Genomic DNA, 20,948 nt, shown 5'->3' on the forward strand with positions numbered 1-20,948 from the left:
GTGAGCTCTGCCATCATGAATGGGTTAGCACCATTATCTAGGGAGTAGGTTAATTATAGCAGGAATTAGTTTCTAATTAAAAGCCTAAGTTCAGTCTGCCTTCCTTCCTTCCTCTCTCTTTCTCTCTCTCTCTGTCTCTGTCTTTCTCACTCTCTCTCATGCTCTTGCCTTTTTGTTTTCTGTCATAGCATAATGCAGCAAGAATGTTCTTGCAAGATACAGGTCCTTCAATCTTAGACTCCCCAGCATCCAAAATTGTAAGCTGTAAGTCTCACTTCTTTATAAATTGCTAGTCTCAGGTATTCTGTTATAGCAGCATAAAATGAACGAAGATAGGTCTTCTTACTATTTCTTTTTAGTAAAGAATTTTTTTCTTAAGTTACAGAGAGCTGAAGTCAATTAATCTTGAGAACCTATTTCTTCTTTGAAACAGTGTTTCAAAGAATTTCCCAACTTTATCAAAGCATTTACTTATTTAGGAATTCAATAAAAGAGTCTAATTGTGGGTGACAGATTAATATATATGACGGTGAAAAAGTATCGCTGCACAAAAGAAAGTGCAGGCAAGAAAGCTAAATTTATGATACTGAATGACCAAGAAGATAAATTATCATGATAATTCTTCCATTGTATGTGGATAGAATAGAACTGCAATATACTAGTTACTGAGTAGTTCTGTACAGCACTGAAAAATCACATCCTTTCACATTAGTTACATTAATTTTAATGTGACATCTATTTCCCTCCAATTGTCTCTTGAACACCAAAATTGCAACAAATTTTCCTAAATGGACTGAAAATAATAAAAAATTCATATTAAGTGAAATTCATCTTTGTAACTCTGCCACTTTCCAAATCTGCCTTTCTTGTTTCCCTAAGAGATCACTACATTTTCTTTGATTTTAGAACCTTTGTGACTTCTAGTTCTTCTATTCTATACTCCCAAAGGAATTCTCATTTGAATTACCTCCTATCATACCATTCACAAAACTAAATACCCCAATGCTGTCTGCCTTCAGTGCCTTGACTGATTTTGCTCTTCTACTACACGTTCCAATATTGTTTTTTCCTTTGAATCATCTCCCATCGTATCATTAAGGAAGCTCTCTTATCTTTCTACTTTTAATTATCTTGCAAGGAATACTAATTGGTAGACATTGGTAGACATTGATATTTTGCTTATCTGAAAATACCAACAGACTCTCATCTTTGTAGACTTCCCTCCATTACTTACACCCCTTCTGTCCTATATCTAGTGTCTTGTTCCTTTGTAGAACTAGTTTCCCTCCTTCAACAATAAGTCTTCACTAATTCTCCTTAAAGTTGCTTTTCAATATTCTTGCCTCTCTAATTAGTGATATATCCACTTCTTTCTATTATTTCCCTTCTCATCAAGCTGTTTTTTCATGCTCTCCTACCATTTACAATTTAAATAGATTTTAATCAGTCTTTTCCAGGAATCTTATCTCAGATCAGCAACCACAGTAACACTTTAAAAATAAATAAATACTTGTCTTTGTATATATTTGTCTTCCAATACCTGTTATAGATTTTTTGAAAGAAAGTGTAAGAGTGCACAGAAATACTGAGATTTGTTTCCTGTAGCAAAATGGCTGACTTTAAAAATGGTTCTGCTTACCACAGAATTGAACTAACTTATCTAGCAAATTTATTACATTCCAGAGCCTTATATACTAATTTTCAGGTGCAAACATTTATTGGATTAGCCAATATAATTATCAGATTCAGGCACCTAAGTATAGCAATATAGTATTCGGTTTAAAGCACAGATTCTGGGATAGACTGCTTCGATTGAATTGTGGTTCCACCACTTTCTAGCCATATGGCCTTAAGCAAGTTTTTTAATGTTTCTGCTACTCAGTCTTTCCATCTGTAAGATAAACATATTAGCAGAACTTTTACAAGGATTATGTGAGATAAATACTGATAAAGCACAAAGAACAGTGCCTTCTCATTACAAATGCTTTGTAAGTGTTAACTATTGTTTAAGAGAGTTTTAAACCGCCCCCCTCTCCCAAAAAAAGCTAATAAAAGAGTAATGTGTGGCAGTGTGATTTTCACTGCACCCTGGTATAATCCTTTGATAACTGAGATCCAAACTAGAATTAACAGGCAAAGCAATCTGGGCAATTCACTATTCACTGTTAGTCAATATATGGAGTGGCTATCAAAAGCCAGAAGATGATGAGAAAATTTTCTCTTAAAAGGAAAAGAAATTGTCATTAGTAGATAGGAAATAGACTGAAATGTTCACATTTTTTTGTAGTGATAAGAGATGTTCCTTTTCAGATAATGCATGAGAGAGCCAGTCCTAACTCAGAATCACCTGGCTATTGCTTCTTTCAGTCCATTGTCTAAAAGTTCACCCATCTGTAGTCCCTTGAGGCAGAGTAAACACTGAGACCAAAGATACTCCTACCTTCTGCAGAGGCAACAGAATCAGGCTGGAGAGAAAGCAATGACATTCTATACTCTCCTGAGTCAACAAAACTGATAAGACAGAGTCAGGATCTGAGCAGACTGGACTCAATATTACTTCTTGTGGGATATGAGAACTATAAGTTTGGGAAAGAATGAGTGTCTATTTAGGACAACTTTCAAAGTCACACAGACACTAATATAAAATATATATATATATACAGAACATTAGACTGATTCATTTTTTTCCTCCACAAAATAAATTCCCCTGCTTTCTTTCTATCACTAAGTTTAAGCCACATGACTTTTGCACAGAAGTTGGGCAGGAAATTCCAAATACAGTAAGAAATAATTTTAAAATGTCAACAAGTTTTCCTTTGGTAGAAAGGCAAAGTAGGCAATCATTCTGATGGCAGAAGGAAGGTAGGAAATGGACAAGAAAGAGGAAGGAGAAAGAAGTTAAACAATTTGTCTTACTCCTATTTTTAATGCAGAACCAAAAGAAAGAGTATGTAGTGAAAAAAAAAAAAAAAAAAAGCTCCTATAAAATGCAGGAAAAATACTATGAAATTTTATTTTTATACTGCTACTCATTTTGACCTTTGACAAAAGATTGTCCCTAAGCCAAAAAATAATGGCTTAGCTGCAACACATTAAAAAAAACAGTAACACATTTTTAGATAGATAAGGAGAGGCTGGAGTTAGTATTGTTCAGCATTCATGTAATTTTGAAAGGATGCAAACATTCTTGCATGTTCCTATTGCGAGCCAGAGGACCTACCTTGTGGTCCTGCAGATGGTGGAGGTTTGAGCAGATTTACTGGAAACACAATGCGGAAGCAGTCAAGATTCAGAAACTTGAAGATTTGAGTCACTTGAAGACAAACCCCCAAATTTTGACAGCACCTGCAGTGCAGAATACTTCTAGAACAAATGCTTGTGGGATACCTTGTGAACAGGTACATAAGGCACATCTGCGTAGAGGTCAGTGAAGACCTCAAGTTTAGCAAAAGCATGAGCATATGGACTGACTGCTTCTCTTCAACCACTATGATGACTCTAGCTATTCCTCAACCACAATAAATAAAAGAATCAACTGAGGATCCAACTGGTAAAAGAGAAATAGACCTAGTAAGGAGTGAAGACTTTAATAAATATTCAGAATAGTAGAAAAACAATTGTGTTCAGACCAGCTGAGATAAAGTACTTCAGTTCCCTGCTTCCCTTATAGCTAAACTTAGTAATTTAATGTACATAATGTTGATACCTGAGACTCTTTGGAAGGTCCTTAAACGGGGGACAAACATTTATCCTTTTTATTGCCCTCTTTTCTGCTGCCTGGAACATGGGCATCATAGATGCAATTCCAGATAATTTTGTGACTATAAAGTGGCACCTCATTATAGGCATAGTAGATGAAAAAGATCAATGCCTGGGTTCCCGAAGGACTATGGAGGTTCCATTCCAGTTGCAATCTGCCTTTCTCCAGAAATAGCTCAGAATTACCTATGCTCAGCATAGTGTTATATGGAGAAAAATAATTTATTTAAGCCACTATTGTTACAGGATCTTTAGGCTGCTGCTTTTCTGGCCAGAAACCTCTGTGGCTGGTGGCACCTTTGCCCAGGTTCCTGTCCTGCGTCCAGGAAGAATGAGGTATGCAGACAAGTGGAAGGTGACCGAGGTGAATAGGAGCTTTGAGTGTTACAACAACTCAGAGGAAACCCACAGTGGGAGTAGCTCCTCTCTGTAGGTAGTCATCTCGTGGAGTGTCAGCTCTCAGCAGAGAGGAGGTCCTGGAGAGAGTGGCTCCTCTTCACCTGAGCAGGTTGGCCTGTCATCTCTAGCTACCAGCTATCAGCAAAGAGGGTAGCTCCTCTCTTCAGCTGGTCAGCCTGTTATCTCTCTGTTCTCTGCCGTGCTCTGCCTGAACCTGGGGCTTTTATGGACCTCAGAAGGGAGGAAGTGCATTCAGATTGGTCCATGGACGGCCATGGGTGGGCCCAGAGGAGGCACCATAAGTCCCCACCCTGGACCACGGGACTGACAGCTCAGCGCCCAACCTTTAGGACCTCTCCGGCCTGAAAGAGTGGCCTTACCCAACTGTCCCCTTCCGCCCAGGAATCTGTCTACCTTCTGCTTCCATTCATGGACCTGGGGCTCAGCCTGAAGCCCTCTTGGAGATCAGAACAGGCCCTGGGAGGGGAGAGAGACCAGACAGCCAAAGCAGAAACTCCTAAGCCTGCAGGGATGAGGGGGTCCTTCCAGGGCCCCTGAGGATGCAGGCTGCAGAGATGCCCAGGTCCTGCATTTGGGAGGGCTACAGCAGCTGCACCTCCGGAGCTCCTAACCCACCAACTCAGAAGGGGCAGGACTCCCTCTTGTCCCCCACTCCTGCTCGCTCTGTGGAGTGGGAGGCCCAGATCTGCAACCACAGGTTGGGCAGCTGCAGCTGCACCAGGCAGGGCAGAACTTGCCTGCTCCTGGCGCCCATCAAGAGCACAGGAAGACTTGGATCCACAACTGCAGTTTGGGTGGCTGTAGCCCCACCAAGAGGTCAGGATTCCTGCCTGCTCCATGGAGCAGGAGGTCTGGGTCTGTAGCTGAAGTTTGGGTGGCTGCACTGTATCACTCAGGAAACAAAACACAAATAATAGTGATGGCGGCAGCCATCTGCCGCTGCCATCAGCCGCTGCCATCACTATTATTCGTGTTTTGTTTCCTGAGTGATACAGAATTTGGTATCTCAAATAATAATGATGCATAAAATGTGGAGTTGATTGAAGGGAAGGGCTGGCAGGTGAATAATAAGGACTCTCTAATATCGATCAGACATTTCACTGGAAATATGGTCACCCTTGTAATATATTAGCAGAATATTTCGTCAAACATTCACCGTTCTCACCTTAAACAGCAGACTGAGCCATCAGGTTACATTTTTGTACTCTTTGAAAATACTCTCCTATATTATATATTACATATTATGTATTTTGAAATATTTCAGACATGCAAAAGGGTATTTTGTAAACAATTATGTTATATATCGTATATAATATATATCATATAATGTATAATATACATACATGTTTTTGTTATACATATAATCATATATATTAATGTAGATAAGCAAAAATTCTATACATATTAACATGTGTATTAATCTGTTCTCACGCTGCTAATAAAGACATACGCAAGACTGGGAAATTTATAAAGGAAAGAGGTTTAATTGACTCGCAGTTCAGCATGGTTGGGGAGGCCTCAAGAAACTTACAATCATGGCAGAAGTGGAAGCAAATATATTCTTCTTCTCATGGCAGCAGCAAGGAGAAGTGCAGAGCAAAAGGGAAAAGTCCCTTATAAAACCATCAGACCTCGTGAGAACTCACTGTCACGAGAACAGCATAGAGGTGACTGTCCCCATGATTCAATTACCTCCACTTGGTCCCTCCCAAGAGAAGTTGGGATTATGGGAACTACACTTCGAAATGAGATGTGAGTGGGGTCACAGTGAAACAATATCAACACGCACAATGTCATGCATCTGTTATATATTACAGGCTTATTATCATCTATATGTTATATAACAATATAGCCACCACCCAGCCTGAGAAATATACTTCTATAAGCACAGTTGAAGTCCTAGTTCACCTTCATCTCCCTACTCCCCTCTCTTCCCAGAGCTAACTACAATCATGACTTCAGGCTGCATTATTTCCATGTTTATTATACATTTTCTACTTATATATGTGTCTCTAAATAATGATGTGCATATTTTTATATAAATGATATCCTATTTTGTGTGCTCACCTGAAAATTATTTTAGTTCAACTTTATTTTGTGTTTATTCATGTTGACAAATCTTAATCTGTTTCATTAGTTTTACTATTAGGTGGATTTCCACTGGATAACTATACCAAATGTATTGGTTGGTTTATGCTGTTTCAGAGTTTTCTATGGTGTTGTTTTCCTATAAAAATGCTCATACAAACATTCTATATTTGTTCTTGTGCACTTGTGGGACAGTTTCTCTATGACATAGGGTATGCACATATTTAGCGCTACTAGAGATTGCCAAATTGCTCCCTAAAGTGGATGCAAAAATTTACGCTTCCACCAGCAGCCACATGAGATTGCCTGTTTGTCTACAGCCTTGCCAACCCTGTTATTGGCAAACATTGAAATATTGTCTCGTTTAGGAGCGTGACCGATATTTAATTGTGATTATAATTTTGCTTTCTCATGGATTCTATTGAAATTTAAAATATTTTCATATATTTATGGGCTATACGGTCCTTAGACCAGGAAAGTGAGTAATATATTTGCTCTTTTAACAATTTAGTATTTTAATATTTTATTTTTGATTTATAGGTGGGCATTTTGAAGTCTAGATACTAATTCTCTACCAGTTTTATGTATTTTGAATACGTTCAGCCCAAATTTAATTCTTAATATTTTAATGGTGTCATTTCAGGAAAAGCACTAAATTTTTAATAATCAAAATTAAAATGTTTAATATTTTCAGATCTTATTAAGTATTCTGTACCCTGAATTCATAAAGAAAATTCATATTTTGGGCCAAATGAGGTGGCTCATGCCTGTAATCCCAGCACTTTGGGAGGCCCAGGAGGGCAGATCACGAGCTCAGGAGATCCAGACCATTTTGGCTAATGCGGTGAAACCCCGTCTCTACTAAAAATATGAAACCAAAATTAGCCAAGCGTGGTGGTGGGCACCCAAGTCCCAGCTACGCAGGAGGTGAGGCAGGAGAATGGCGTGAACCCGGGAGGCGAAACTTGTAGTGAGCCCAGATCCTGCCACTGCAGTCCAGCCTGGGCGACAGAGTGACACTCTATCTCAAAAAAAAAAAAAAAAAAAAAGAAAAGAAAAAAAAAAGAAAATTCATATTTTGTACTAAAAGTTTTAAAATTTTCTTATGCCAAATTATTTGTTCACCAGGAATTTTGTATATGATGTGAAGTATATGTAACTTTTTGTTCGTTTGTTTTGAGAGACAGAGTCTTGCTCTGTTGCCCAGGCTGGAATGCAGTGGCATGATCTTGGCTCACTGCAACCTTTGCCTCCCGGGTTCAAGCAATTTCCCCACCTCAGCTTCCCAAGTAGCTGGGGTTACAGGCATGCACCACCAGGCCCAGTTAATTTTTGTATGTTTCAGTAGAGACGGGGTTTCGCTATATGTTGGCCAGCCCGGTCTTGAATTTCTGACCTCAGGTATCGGGTTTCGCTATATGTTGGCCAGGCTGGTCTCGAATTCCTGACTTCAGGTATCGGATTTCGCTATATGTTGGCCAGGCTGGTCTTGAATTCCTGACCTCAGGTATCTGCCGGCTTCGGTCTCCCAAAGTGTTGGGATTACAAGCATGAGCCATCACGCCCTGCCAACTTTTTAAAATGGAAAACCTCTTTCATCCTCATTTGTTAAGTTGTTCTTCTTTCTACATTGATCTATAATTACACCTTCTTCATACACAAACTGTCCAGAAATACATAGTTCCATTTGGAACCTTTCTTCTGTGGCATTGGTCATTTGTCTGCACCACAGCCAAATTCACTGTCTCAATTTCCATTGTTTTATGGTAGCTATGCTTTAACATGTGTCAATGCATCAATTCCCTCCATGTTCCTCCTTAAAATTATCTTGCCTATCATTATGTCTCTACGATTAAATATATTTTCAGATCAGTTTGTCAAGTTCAAAGAAAAGATGATTTTTATTAGAATCACATTGACATAAGACAGTTGGCATCTTTGTGATACTGAATCTTTTTTTAATTCATGAATACAGTCTATATTCAGTTTTGTCATCTTTTATGATTTTTAATAAAGTTAAATAATTTCTCCATAAAGGATTTGGACATTCCTTGTCAAATGCATTCTTATGTACATCATATTTGTACATCTTGTACTTTTTAAGTAGTCTTTTCTTACTTTTTAACCTAGTGTATAATAATGCAATTAATTTTATAGCAAAAATATTACTTAACATTGTATCTACTTTGTTAGTGTGTCAGTTTATTATTATGGCACTTCTCTCTTGTCCTTATGCTGGTTATATTTTTCCATCTTCCTGAATTGATTAAGGCCTTAGACATAATACTCACTACAAATGGTGGTAGGAAGAGACATTTTTTTATCTGTTACTTTAAAAAAATAAATGTTTCCAACATTTCATCATTAAAACTATGTTGGTTTAGGTTTGTTCTTCATTTTCTTTAGGTGGTGTCCTGTTATCTTTAGTTTGCTAGGAGTTTTTTTTTTGGTTTGTTTTTGTTTTGCTTGTTTTTGAGATAGGGTCTCATTCTGCTAGCCAGGCTGGAGTGCAATGGCACAATCGTGGCCATCTGCAGCCTCAAACTCCTGAGTTTAAGAGATCCTTCCACCTTGATCTCCCGCGTAGCTAAGACTACTGGTCCACACCACTATGCCTGGTTATTTTTATTATTATTATTTTTATAGAGATGGGAGTCTCATTATGCTGCCCACAGTTCTGGGATTACCAGCATAAAACACTGCCCAGCCTGCTTAAATATCTTTATGATGCATGGGTCAAATGACTTTGGTCAAAGGTTTTTCCACAGTTATGTACCTACATTTTCCCCTTTAATTTAAAGAAGGAAAATTACATAAGTAGATTCTCTAATCAGCTTAATCCATCCTTGCATTCCTGGGATTAACCCTATTTGGGCATGGTATACTATGTTTAATATATTTCTTAGTTTATTTTGCAAATATTAATAGGATGTTTACCTTTATCCATACAGACATTTTTTTCTTAAAAAAATCCCAGATTTTCTGCCAAAAAAACAAGAAAGAAAGGAAAAAATATAGAACACTATATACAATTTTCAAAGTTTTTATACGACTCTCACTTAACATTTATAAAAAGCTTCATAAGGTAGATGGTCTTTTTACACTTACTTTTCACCTACAGTAAAAGCTGAGGGTTAAGAAGGTAGAATAATTTTCTTAAGGCCTAAAATGGTTAGAGAGCAGATGCAGGATTCCTCAAAACTCAATTATTGTATCTGTTAGAGTCTTAATCTCTTTTAGTCCCTATTTAAATAATGGATTATCCAATAAATCTTTAAAAATACCTTAACCTTTTTTGTTTTGGTCCTTAATTTCTCTTCCCTACTCTATCTCCTCTCAGTCCTCTGAATGTCTATGTCTATGTAATTTTCCTAGTCCTATCATTTTACTTCATGTGTAATACATTTAATGTATGCTTATTTTCATGCATTTGGCAAGACTAAGCTCTGAAAGGCCAATAGCTGCCCCATATCTGTTTTTGGTGGCCATATGCAGCGCCTTACATGTTGGTTTATAAATACATAGTGATTACAAAACAGATATTTTGGTAGTGAATTGAATTATTCCTTCTTGAAGCTAGTGTTTGTTTATCATTTAGAGAAGTTGTTGGTTTTTCTTTTACTGTGTAAGAGAAAGAATCCCCTTGAGTAGTGACGGAGAAAATTAGTTTTAAAGAGAAACAAAGTAATTAACATAGGATTTAAAACAAGCCATAATGACAGTCAAAATGTAACAAACATAATGAAATTAAAATGACATTAAGGGAAGTATCTAAGTCATAAGAATCAAAAATGGTAAACTAAAACTATAATTTATTAAATTTTATATAGTTAACATTCTAAAAATAAGATATTACAGATTGTTTCTTCAGATTCCACTGGGTAAAGTTTCTGGAAGCTGAGGTAATTCAAGATCCCAAGAAAAATAAATAGGAAACTAATGGGGAAAGGCTGCATTTTATTAGCCTAGGGATAAGACTACAAAGACTCCAGAGGAAAGAGAGAGAGTAGACATGTAAGCACTAAAATCTCCTTTATTTTTGTTGACTAGCTCCATTTTGCTATATTAAGTCTATTTTTATTCCTGTATCGCTGCAAACAACTGCAACTTTGAAATCACAGTATAAGAAATAAAACATTTTCCATTACATAACAGTTTTTTTACATTGTTTATAAGTTGTATTATCTTTAAACCTGCAATTTGGTGGAATTTTAATTCAGGTGTCTTTATTCTCTCTTACTTTATAAGAAGATAAAGGTTTATTCATAATCTACGTGTAAATTATCTCACGTCTCTATTTTAAAGATACATTCCCATATTCAGTCAGTCATTTAATAATGTCTTTTGTATATTCACTATTACCCTTGAAAGGACATACACAAGATCCGACTCTGGATCTAATCAGCATATGCATAGACTTCATTGAGCCTATATTCTAAACATGAAGCCAAAACTTGGTGAGGCATTTTTGGAAATAACAGAATGCTAAACCACAGTACTAATTATAATTACAAAAGAGTTTTGGAAAAAATGCAGCAAAGTTTGGTTCTAAATATTAAAGGATGTTTCATGATCTGCATCTTAAAGAATCTGTCAAATTAGAAAATGTTGAAGTCAGGTGGGACATTACTCTGAACAGGAACATAAATTAAGAGGGAAGCTGAAATTAATATGGCATAGAGTATTAAAATATATACTTAATTCGAGTCCAAAATAGTTATTTGATAGATGTGGGAAATTGACTGTATGAGCCAAACGGTAAAAGATTTTAAAAGTTGGTAAAGTAGTTTGATGTCATTTCTGCTGGATTATAAATTCTTAGAACATAGTTTACCCCCAGTACCAGTGAATGTAAGCTTATTTGGAAATAGTCTTTGCAGATAATCAAGTGAAGATGAGGCTATACTGGATTAAAGTAGGTCCTACTCTGATGACTAATGTAATAAGTAAAATGAAATTTATAAACACACACATGCGCGCGCGCACACACACACGGAGAATGCTATTTCACAACACTGGGCAGAAGTTGGAGTGATGCAGCTGTCAAGAAAGTACAAGGATTGCAGCAGACACCAGAAGCTAGGAGGAGAACATGGAACAAATTCTACCTCAGAGATTTCAGAAGAGAGACTCCCTTCTGAATTTGGACTTCTAGCCTTCAGAACCGTAAGAGAACAAACTTCTGGTTTTTTAAGTCACCCAGTCAGTGGTTATTTATAGCACTGCCCTAGGAAACTAAAACAGATCCCTATCTAACACTTCCTATAAAAATAAAATCCAAATGCCTCACTTAATGTTACTTTTTAAAATTAGAATAAATATAGATTAATGGGAAGTTGCAAAAAAAAAAAAGTACAGAGAGTCCCCATGTACCCTTTACCCAGCCTCTTCCTCTTCTAACATCAGTGTAAGTAGAATGCAGTATCACACCAAGGAAACTGATGTTGGTGCAATCCATAGAGCTTGTGTACTTTTCACCAGTGGCACGTGCATTCATGTCTGTGTGTTTGTGTGTGTATAGCTTGATGTAATTTTATCACAGGGTAGTTTTATATGACCATTCCACCAATGAATGTACTTATCCCTAGAGCCACACCTAGCCCTTAACCTTTCCCTGACCTCGGGCAACCACTGATTCTCCACCACTACAGTTATGTTATTTCATAAGAATTGGAATCATACAACATGTATGCCTTTGGCATCAGCTTTTTTCACGTCACATAATTTTCTTGAGGTTTATTAAATTTGTATGACAATATATCAATAGTTTGTTTCTTTCTATTGCTGAACAGTATTTCATGATGTTGATGTATGACAATTTGCTTGACCATTCACCTACTGAAAGACATTTGAGAAGTTTAAAGTGTTACATTATTAAAAATAAACCTGCTATGAATACGTATGTGCAAACTTTCATGTGAAAATAAATTTTCATTTCTTTGGCATAAATTCTCCAGAGTGAAAATGCTGGGTCATATAGTAAGACCAGTTTTTAAAATAACTGATAAAATACTTTCTAGTGTAGCTAAACCATCTCGCATTCCCAGGTATGAGTGATCCAGTTTCTCCACATTCTCACCAACATTTAGTATTATCACTATCTTTAATTTTAGCCATTCTGATACATGCATAGCGATATATTACTGTGATTTAAATTTTACTTTCCTAATGTTTAATAAATCTGTACATCTTTCATCTTCTTTGGTGAAACATCTATTCATGTGTTTTGGTCATTTTCTAATTTTATTGTTTTTTTCAATGTTGATGTTTGAGAGTTCTTTATATAGTAGAAATACTTTGTTGACTAAGATTAATAAATATACTCTCCATGTCTGCATTTGACTTTTCACCTCCTTAAAAAAGATTTTCATGAGGCAAAAATTCGTGATTTTAATGAGGTCAATTACCAATTTTTTATTTTGTGAATTGTACTTTTGGAGTCATATCTAAAAACTCTGGGCTTAGGCCATGGATGTCTTTCATACATATATTATAAATATATTTTATATATACATATAAATATGAGGTATACATCATATTTTTATATATATATATAAGTACGTGGTATACATTATAAACATATGATTTATAGTTTATAATAAATGTATACCACATATTTTTATGTTGTATAATTTTACTTTAAGCCCATGATCTATTATGAGTTAATTTTTGTATAAGGTGTGAATTTACGTTAAGAATCTTTTTTTTTTTTCTTGACTATGGATGTTAAATTGCTCTAGTGCCTTTTTTTGGCAAGAAACCACTCCTTCACTGAATTACTTTCATTTGTTTGTCAAAGATTATTTAGACATATCTGTGTAGATATATTTTTGGATTCTCTATTTGGTTCTATTGATCTATGGGTATCTTTTTCTGGGAATACTACACGTTCTTGATTACTGTAGCATGAATGAAATATATCTCTCCAAATGTATTAGTCAGGGTTCCCTAGAGGGATAGAACTAATAGAAGATATGTATATTAGATAGATAGATAGATAGATAGATAGATAGATGATAGATAGAGATAGAGATAGATAGATAGATAGATAGATAGATAGATGATAGATAGATAGATAGATATTAACTTATGCAATCACAAGGTCCCACAATAGGCTCTCTGCAAGCTTGAGAAGCCAGGAGAGCCAGTCAAATCCTCAAAACTGAAGAACTTGGAGTCTGATGTTTGAGGGAAGGAAGCATCCAGCACAAGTGAAAGATGTAGGCTGGGAAGCTAGACCAGTCTTGCCTTTTCATGCTTTTCTGACTGCTTTATATTCCAGGGGAGCTGATTAGATCGTGCCCACCAGAGGGTGGGTCTACCTTCCCCAGTCCACTGACTGAAATGTTAATTGTCTTTGGCAACACCCTTACAGACACACCCAGGATAAATACTTTGCATCCTTCAGTCCAATCAAATTGACACTCAATATTAAGCATCACACCAAAATAGTCTTCTTTCATTTCTCTCATTATCTTTGTAGCTTTAAGCATTCAACTCCTACAGATGTTTTGTCAGATTTACATGTAATAATTTTACTTTATTTGGTGCTATTGGGAATGGCATTGCATTTTTGATTTTATTTTTCAATTGTTTATTGTCAGTGTATAAAAATGCATTTAATGTTTTTGTGTTTGCTGAGTCATATGGTAGTTGTATTTTTAGTATGTTTCTTCTTTTTTTAAGACCGAGTTTCACTCTATCTCTCAGGCTGAAGTGCAATGGTGCAATTATGGCCTACTGTGGCCTCAACCTCCTAGGCTCAAGGATTCCTCCCACCTCAGCTTCCCAAGTAGCTAGGACTACACGCATGCACCACCACGTCCAACTAATTTTTATTTTTTGTAGAGATGGAACCTCACTATGTTGCCCCGTTTTTAGTTTTTTGAAAAACCTCCTTACTGCTCTCCATAGTGGCTCTACCAAGTTACCTTTCACCAACAGTGTACAAGGGTTTCCCTTTCTCCATATCCTCACCAGCATCCATTATTGGCTATCTTTTTGATAAAAGCCATTTTAACTGTGGTGAGTTGATATCTCACTATGATTTGATTTACATTTCTCAGATGATTAGTGATGTTGAATTTTTTTTTCATATACCTGTTGGCCATTTGTATGTCTTCTTTTGAGAAATGTCTATTAGATCTTTTGCTCATTTTTAACTTTTTTACTATTGAGTTGTTTGAACTTCTTATACATTCTAATTATTAATCCCATGTCAGCTGGGAGTTTGCAAGTAATTTCTCTTAGTCTGTGGGTTGTCTCTTCACTTTATCTCTTCAAATATTTTAGTTAATTTAAGGCATGCAAAGGAGGTTAGTCACTTGATTATTTGGCAAATCCACTTCCCAAATTAGTGAAATTATGAAAAAAATTTTTGGTTATCTTTCCAGGTTTTCTTAGAGTTCTCTACACAATGATATGTAATGATATCTCTATATAATGAAATGTATTGTATTTAAGAGATGATTATATGATTTGTATATGCTCCAGTCATATATAAGATACTATGGAATATTTATCCATGATACCTCTTCCAATTCATAGTAACATAATATTTTGACTGTCATAAATATACATTTGTGCTATAATTACAATTTTCAGGGCTAGCACTTTCAGTAGTTTCCATGTAAAATCACTGCCCTCATTGATCTTGCATTCTAGTGGAGTGACGGAATTTTCTCTGAAAATGCTATTCCACCTCTAACACTTGATAGCTGAGTGTCTTGGGGAAAATGTATTAACCTCTCCGGCCTGCAGTTTTCTCATCTGAAAATTGCGGAAGACGTCTAACTGGTAGTACTATATGAAAAGTAAATAAAATATGCAACTGTCATGAAATGAGACCTACGTAGTGAAAGGCAGTACAAACATGGCCTTTGGTGTTTGATTCTATGTGTGGAACTGTCCTTAACAAATTGCCCAACATCTCTGCCTCAATGTCCTAGTTTTTAAAACTGAGATAATAATGGCACCTCTCTCATAGGACTGTGAAGAATAAAAAGTTAATAAACGGAAAAAAAATGGTACAGTTTAGCTCCCAGTAAAAGTTAACTATTCTCAATTACATCAAAATAAGATGTAGAATATACTTCCAGTTGAATGTGAAAAGAAAAAAAGTCCATAGTTTGATAGGTACATTATAGAAAGAAGTATGGCTAATTCAGAAGTCAGGTTCAAATAATTTCTTACCAGAAATCATTTAAACTATTTAACCAGGCCTAAAGCTTGAATTGCACTTACCTAAAATATTTCTTCTAATGAAAAATTGAAAAAAAAAAGATAATCATAAACCATAGCTTGCTCTTATCTGTTCGCTCTTTACTTTCTATGGCAAATACTGAATCTTCTGATCTTTAATTATATGTGCTAACAGTAGTCTCACAAAATCTAGTACCAATCTGTAAACATGAGTTTGACAATATTTGTAGAACTTGATATAATGTTAATTTACAATTTTCTGCTCTACAAATGTTTGCATAAATAATGAATTGAGCTGTTGCTGTTTCCATGATCTTTGTTTAATTAGACACTTTTGGCAATTCAACCCAATTGTAAGGGAAAAAATGACAGATAATTTATTCTTTGCATTCAATTTAATTATGTAAGCTCTTTGGAAAATAAATTTCCAAAAATCTTTCACATGCCACTGTAGCTTCTCTGTTCCATCTAATGAAAAATGACTATGTCTAATTTGTTATAAAATATTCACAATTCATTTTAATAGTATCAGAAAAAAAAGACTAATGGTATTGTTTTAGTAAAGCATTAATTGCAGAGATACTCCCTTCTCTGTAGATCTTTCACACACGTAGAAACAAATAAATTTCTCTTTCTTTTAGAGATCTATAGATCAAGAGGTGAGGGCAGAGTTCTCTAATTTAGAATATTCATTATAAATATATAAATGAAAGTAGTAATAAAATGTGAACCTGAAATGTAGGATTAATTTAGTTTTCTCTCACAAATGCTTTGTGGTGTGGTATGTATTGGTATACACCCAAACATGCATACAAACACTCTACTAGGAGACTGAAAATGAAGCCCCTTATCCTAATTCAAAGTATTCTTTTAAAAAGTGAAGACATTCTCAGGATACAAATAAAACTGTTAATGTGTGTATCACCATGTTAAAACAGTGTCCTTGTTATTATTCCATAGCAACTAACACTAAAGTAATGCCATGGGTTGCCGCGTTCTGCCTGTTAACTTTAAGCATCTGGTTAAACTTATTCCTTCATTATTAAAAAAATAGAGTTAAAAAGGTCTGAGGATTCAGAAAGAAAGACCAGAATAAACAAGTCAACCTTCAAAAGCAAAGAATGTTATAAGGAGACGCGTGTGCACGTGTGTGTGTGTGTGTGTGTTTGTGTGTGATTAAGTGGGTTCAGAGGATTTCAGGATGTTCTAGAAATTCAAGAAGTTTTACCTTTGTAACACAAGGACAGGGAATTAGGAAAGGGGGGAAAAAACAAGAAAGTGTGTTTGAAAAACTAAATGCCACTTTGAACACAGAAGTAACTGTATAGAAGGGAAACAAGTCTATAAAAGAGCAACAGTTTGAGCATCGAACACCAAATATGACTTAAATCACATGTACATAAGTTGTTGTGTAATGTTACACATTAAAGACAAAAATAATTTTCCCAATGATTTCAGCCAGAAAACAATAAAACAACAGGCAAGTGAATTTTGAGGAAACAGGGAGCCGAATAGCATTATGTTTTTCATCAGTGAGAGGAAATGTTAGGAGACAGTAGAGCAAGGTCTCAAAGCAGGGAGGGAAAATGTGATAAAATCTGGAATTCTCTATCTCAACAAATTATTAATCAATTTTTACTTGATAAATAAAGCTCATTAATGCAAAATTATTCAGCATTTACTTACATAAAAATTTCCTCCCAAGGAAATTATTTGCACATTGATTCTGGAAAGTGAGACAAAAAAAATCAAACATAGTGAATATTTTTAAGGCCCAGTTCTCAACTTATTTTCACCCCTCATTCTCCTAAAGCAATAGTAGGGGATTGGGGAGAGGTTGGTTAAGTCCTTTTTAAATGCTGCTGTGAGGAAAAGTTAAATGGTAGCAAATTAAAACTACGTGATAAATTGGTTTTTAGGAGATGACTCTCCAGCTATCTAAAAGATATTAAGACTTTGGGTTCTATGAAGAACTAAAAACAACTGTAATCAGCGATTGTTGATTGAGGATTATACTGTTGTAAAATATAGTCATAGTTCAAAAACATGTAAACACAAAGTCAGCATGATTTTAAGAGTTAGTGAAATATAAAAAGTGAAAATATACTTGCCATTGACAGTAAGACTATTCACTGTTGAACGGCACAGCTGCAGTGATGTTAGAAACCAGAAGAGGAAATGGAACTGTGTACAATACTTGTTTCTGAATTGAACAGCAGTTAAACAATCATAATAATAAACCAGCTTTTAATTTTCAACTTTTAGGATCAAACTATACAGAAAGCAAAACACAGTTAACTATTTGTAATATAATAGTATATAAACATTATCAGTCTTAAAGTGAAAATTAAGATGAGGATAGAGGCACTAACATGCTCCTCTCACAAAATAGAATTTGGAAATATAATGTTTATAGTTGATAAAAATTGGACATTTCAGTAGTTTTTCTAAAAAAAGTAACAAGAAATATGAATTGAAAAATTTTAGGATATTAAAATTATCAAGAATTGGAATAAAGAAGGTGGGAGAGGAGTTGAGGGTAGAGAAATAAGTTAATAGCTCTATCTATCTATCACAAGCCAAAGACAATAGAAAAATATCTATAGTCGATGAATCAGAAAATAACAGTATAAACATATGTGTTAGCTATGTGAAGGCAAGCAGCGGAACAGCTCTGAACAGACATTAATACAGTCTCAGTGAGCGGAGCTAGGCATGCAGGTTAGGGCAAACGATTGCTGAGTTTAACTCCATCAATAACATGTAATTTATTCTTTTTAAAAAATGTATATCACTCTGAGGTAGTTTTTATAAATTAAAAAAACAAATATATATGTCCTATGTTTTAATGGTATTTTACTTATTGTGAGATAAGTTTTGACAAACATGGTGTTAAACTAATAATGCTAATAAGTTCAAATAAATTATAAATTGCATTATTTATATTGCATCGAAAAGAATAATTGGAATGTTTAAAAAATACTTTTGTTAATACATTAATATTTCAAACATTATTTTATACCATAAAATATCATCATTCACTTTTGTGAAGTAAAAAATACGTAACTATATTCTAAATTCTACCTATAGATGCTTTTCTTAGATTTTTCTCCTTTACTTTTTTTGTGCAATTAATAATTAACAACTTAGGTTTCTGAATCCTAAAATTTGGAAAATAATAACATGATTAACAACAGGAGCTAGCATTATTAATTGAAGATGATGAGTCAGACACTGTGCTTACTGCTTTAAATGCATTATCTCATGTATTAGTCACAATAGCCTTCTCACTTAGGAATTCTTGTGACCTCCGCTTTGAATACAGGGAAATAGAGGCTAAAGTGGCAAAGTATCTTGCTCCAGATTTCTTCTTTCATTTAGTCAATACATATCTATTAAAAATGTATCATTCGATAGGTAGAAAATAAATGAAATAAATACATTGTGCAGTTTTCTACAAAATACTAAATATTATGAGTAAATGAATGTCATAAAACAGATTGGTACACAATTGCAATTTAAACTATGGTTGTCAAGATATGTCTCGTTAAGAAGGCAGAATCTGAGCAAAGATTGGAAGGTTGTGAAGACAATAGCTATGTGGATGTATGCATGGAGATCACTGAAGGCAGGAGTAACCAGTGGAAAACTTTAAGACAAGAGCATGAGGACACATCTGGAGGAGAGAGCTTATAAAGAATAATGTAGAACTCTACAGCCATTATAAGAATTTCAACTTTTACTAAAAGTGTAATAAGCTGCTCATAATTCTCAAAATGTTATGAGAAAGAAAACAGCGACTATGCCTGATTGAATGAGGCAACTCTCAGCAAGAAAGTCACACTCCAACTGAGACTGGAATTATTATTAAGAGCCCACTGCATGTTCTGGAGAAAGGAGTGTGGGCAAAGGAATGAGCAAATGACATGTTAAAGATGCCAAGGCATGGCCACATATGGTGTATGAGGGAAGAAAGTTTCTATACGAATGAAAATCAGCAGACCTGGATAAAACCAAACATTAAACTTTTAATGCTATATAGAGGTTTAGAAGTTTTTGTTTTGTTTTGTTTTGTTTTGTTTTTTGTAGGCTGTTGGGTACCAGAAAACATTTTTAAGCAAGTTGTTTAGGTGTCACTTTTTTTGTTGTTACCTATTCTGTCAATCAGGCACAATTAATAACATTCTGTTCATTCACTTGTAGAACTAGGGTTTTAAACTTGGAATCAAAAGTTGTTTGTTTCCCCTCCCCACCAAGAAGATTCCACTGGTGGTGCTGCAGAGGATATGCTCAGCAAATAAATTTAAAAAAATTTAAAAGCGTGCACTATTCTAGAGTTTTGAGCCTCGTACAATGACAGCCCAGAGAAATTAAGCAATTGATAATTATGATAGGTGGTTGCAGTGACATATAGGAGTTGGTCTTCCAAGGACACAAGAATTGCAGAGGTATTGAAGGGGAATACTTGCATACAAAAGACAAAATGAGGCTTAAAAGCAAGAACTGGATGATGACTCGGTTAAAATACAAAATTATATGCAACCTAAAAACCTAGAACATATTCACACGCTACAAAACTATTGACTACATTTTGCCTGCATTTAACAGTGTATATAGATGAGGCTTCCAACTGTGAGCACCTTTTCCAGTACTAAGATAAGTTTTCCGATTCTCGTCTGAAACATTAGAATGTTGAATTTGGTAATATTTAATGTTTCTATCAATTCTGTAAGTCTATGAAGTACCAAAGGTAAAATTGTGTTGTTGTTGTTTTTTTAATTATACTTTAAGTTCTAGGGTACATGTGCATAACGTGCAGGTTTGTTACATATGTATACTTGTGCCGTGTTGGTGTGCTGCACCCATCAACTCGTCAGCACCCATCAACTTGTCATTTACATCAGGTATAACTCCCAATGCAATCCCTTCCCCCTTCCCCCTCCCCCCTCCCCGTGATAGGCCCCAGTGTGTGATGTTCCCCTTCCTGAGTCCAAGTGATCTCATTGTTCAGTTCCCACCTATGAGTGAGAACATGCGGTGTTTGATTTTCTGTTCTTGCGATAGTTTGCTGAGAAGGATGGCTTCCAGCTGCATCCATGTCCCTACAAAGGACACAAACTCATCCTTTTTTATGGATGCATAGTATTCCATGGTGTAAATGTGCCACATTTTCTTAATCCAGTCTGTCACTGATGGACATTTGGGTTGACTCCAAGTCTTTGCTATTGTGAATAGTGCCACAATAAACATACGTGTGCATGTGTCTTTATAGCAGCATGATTTATAATCCTTTGGGTATATACCCAGTAATGGGATGGCTGGGTCATATGGTACTTCTAGTTCTAGATCCTTGAGGAATCGCCATACTGTTTTCCATAATAGTTGAACTAGTTTACAATCCCACCAACAGTGTAAAAGTGTTCCTATTTCTCCACATCCTCTCCAGCACCTGTTGTTTCTTAACTTTTTAATGATTGCCA

The 20,948-nt window shown here is 35.4% G+C and overlaps 1 long non-coding RNA gene across 1 annotated transcript in view; it reads right to left on the reverse strand.

Moving 5' to 3' along the window:
• The window catches only part of LOC119621788 (uncharacterized), a 424,175-nt gene that overhangs the window by 290,991 nt on the left and 112,236 nt on the right, over window positions 1-20,948 (reverse strand). Inside the window, exon 2 of the long non-coding RNA XR_005238404.2 lies at window positions 17,155-17,194. This is a non-coding gene — a long non-coding RNA (uncharacterized lncRNA). The remainder of the gene's footprint in view (window positions 1-17,154; window positions 17,195-20,948) is intronic.

This window comes from Chlorocebus sabaeus, chromosome 7 (genome assembly GCF_047675955.1).
Source record: "Chlorocebus sabaeus isolate Y175 chromosome 7, mChlSab1.0.hap1, whole genome shotgun sequence".
Classification (NCBI taxonomy): Eukaryota; Metazoa; Chordata; class Mammalia; order Primates; family Cercopithecidae; genus Chlorocebus; species Chlorocebus sabaeus.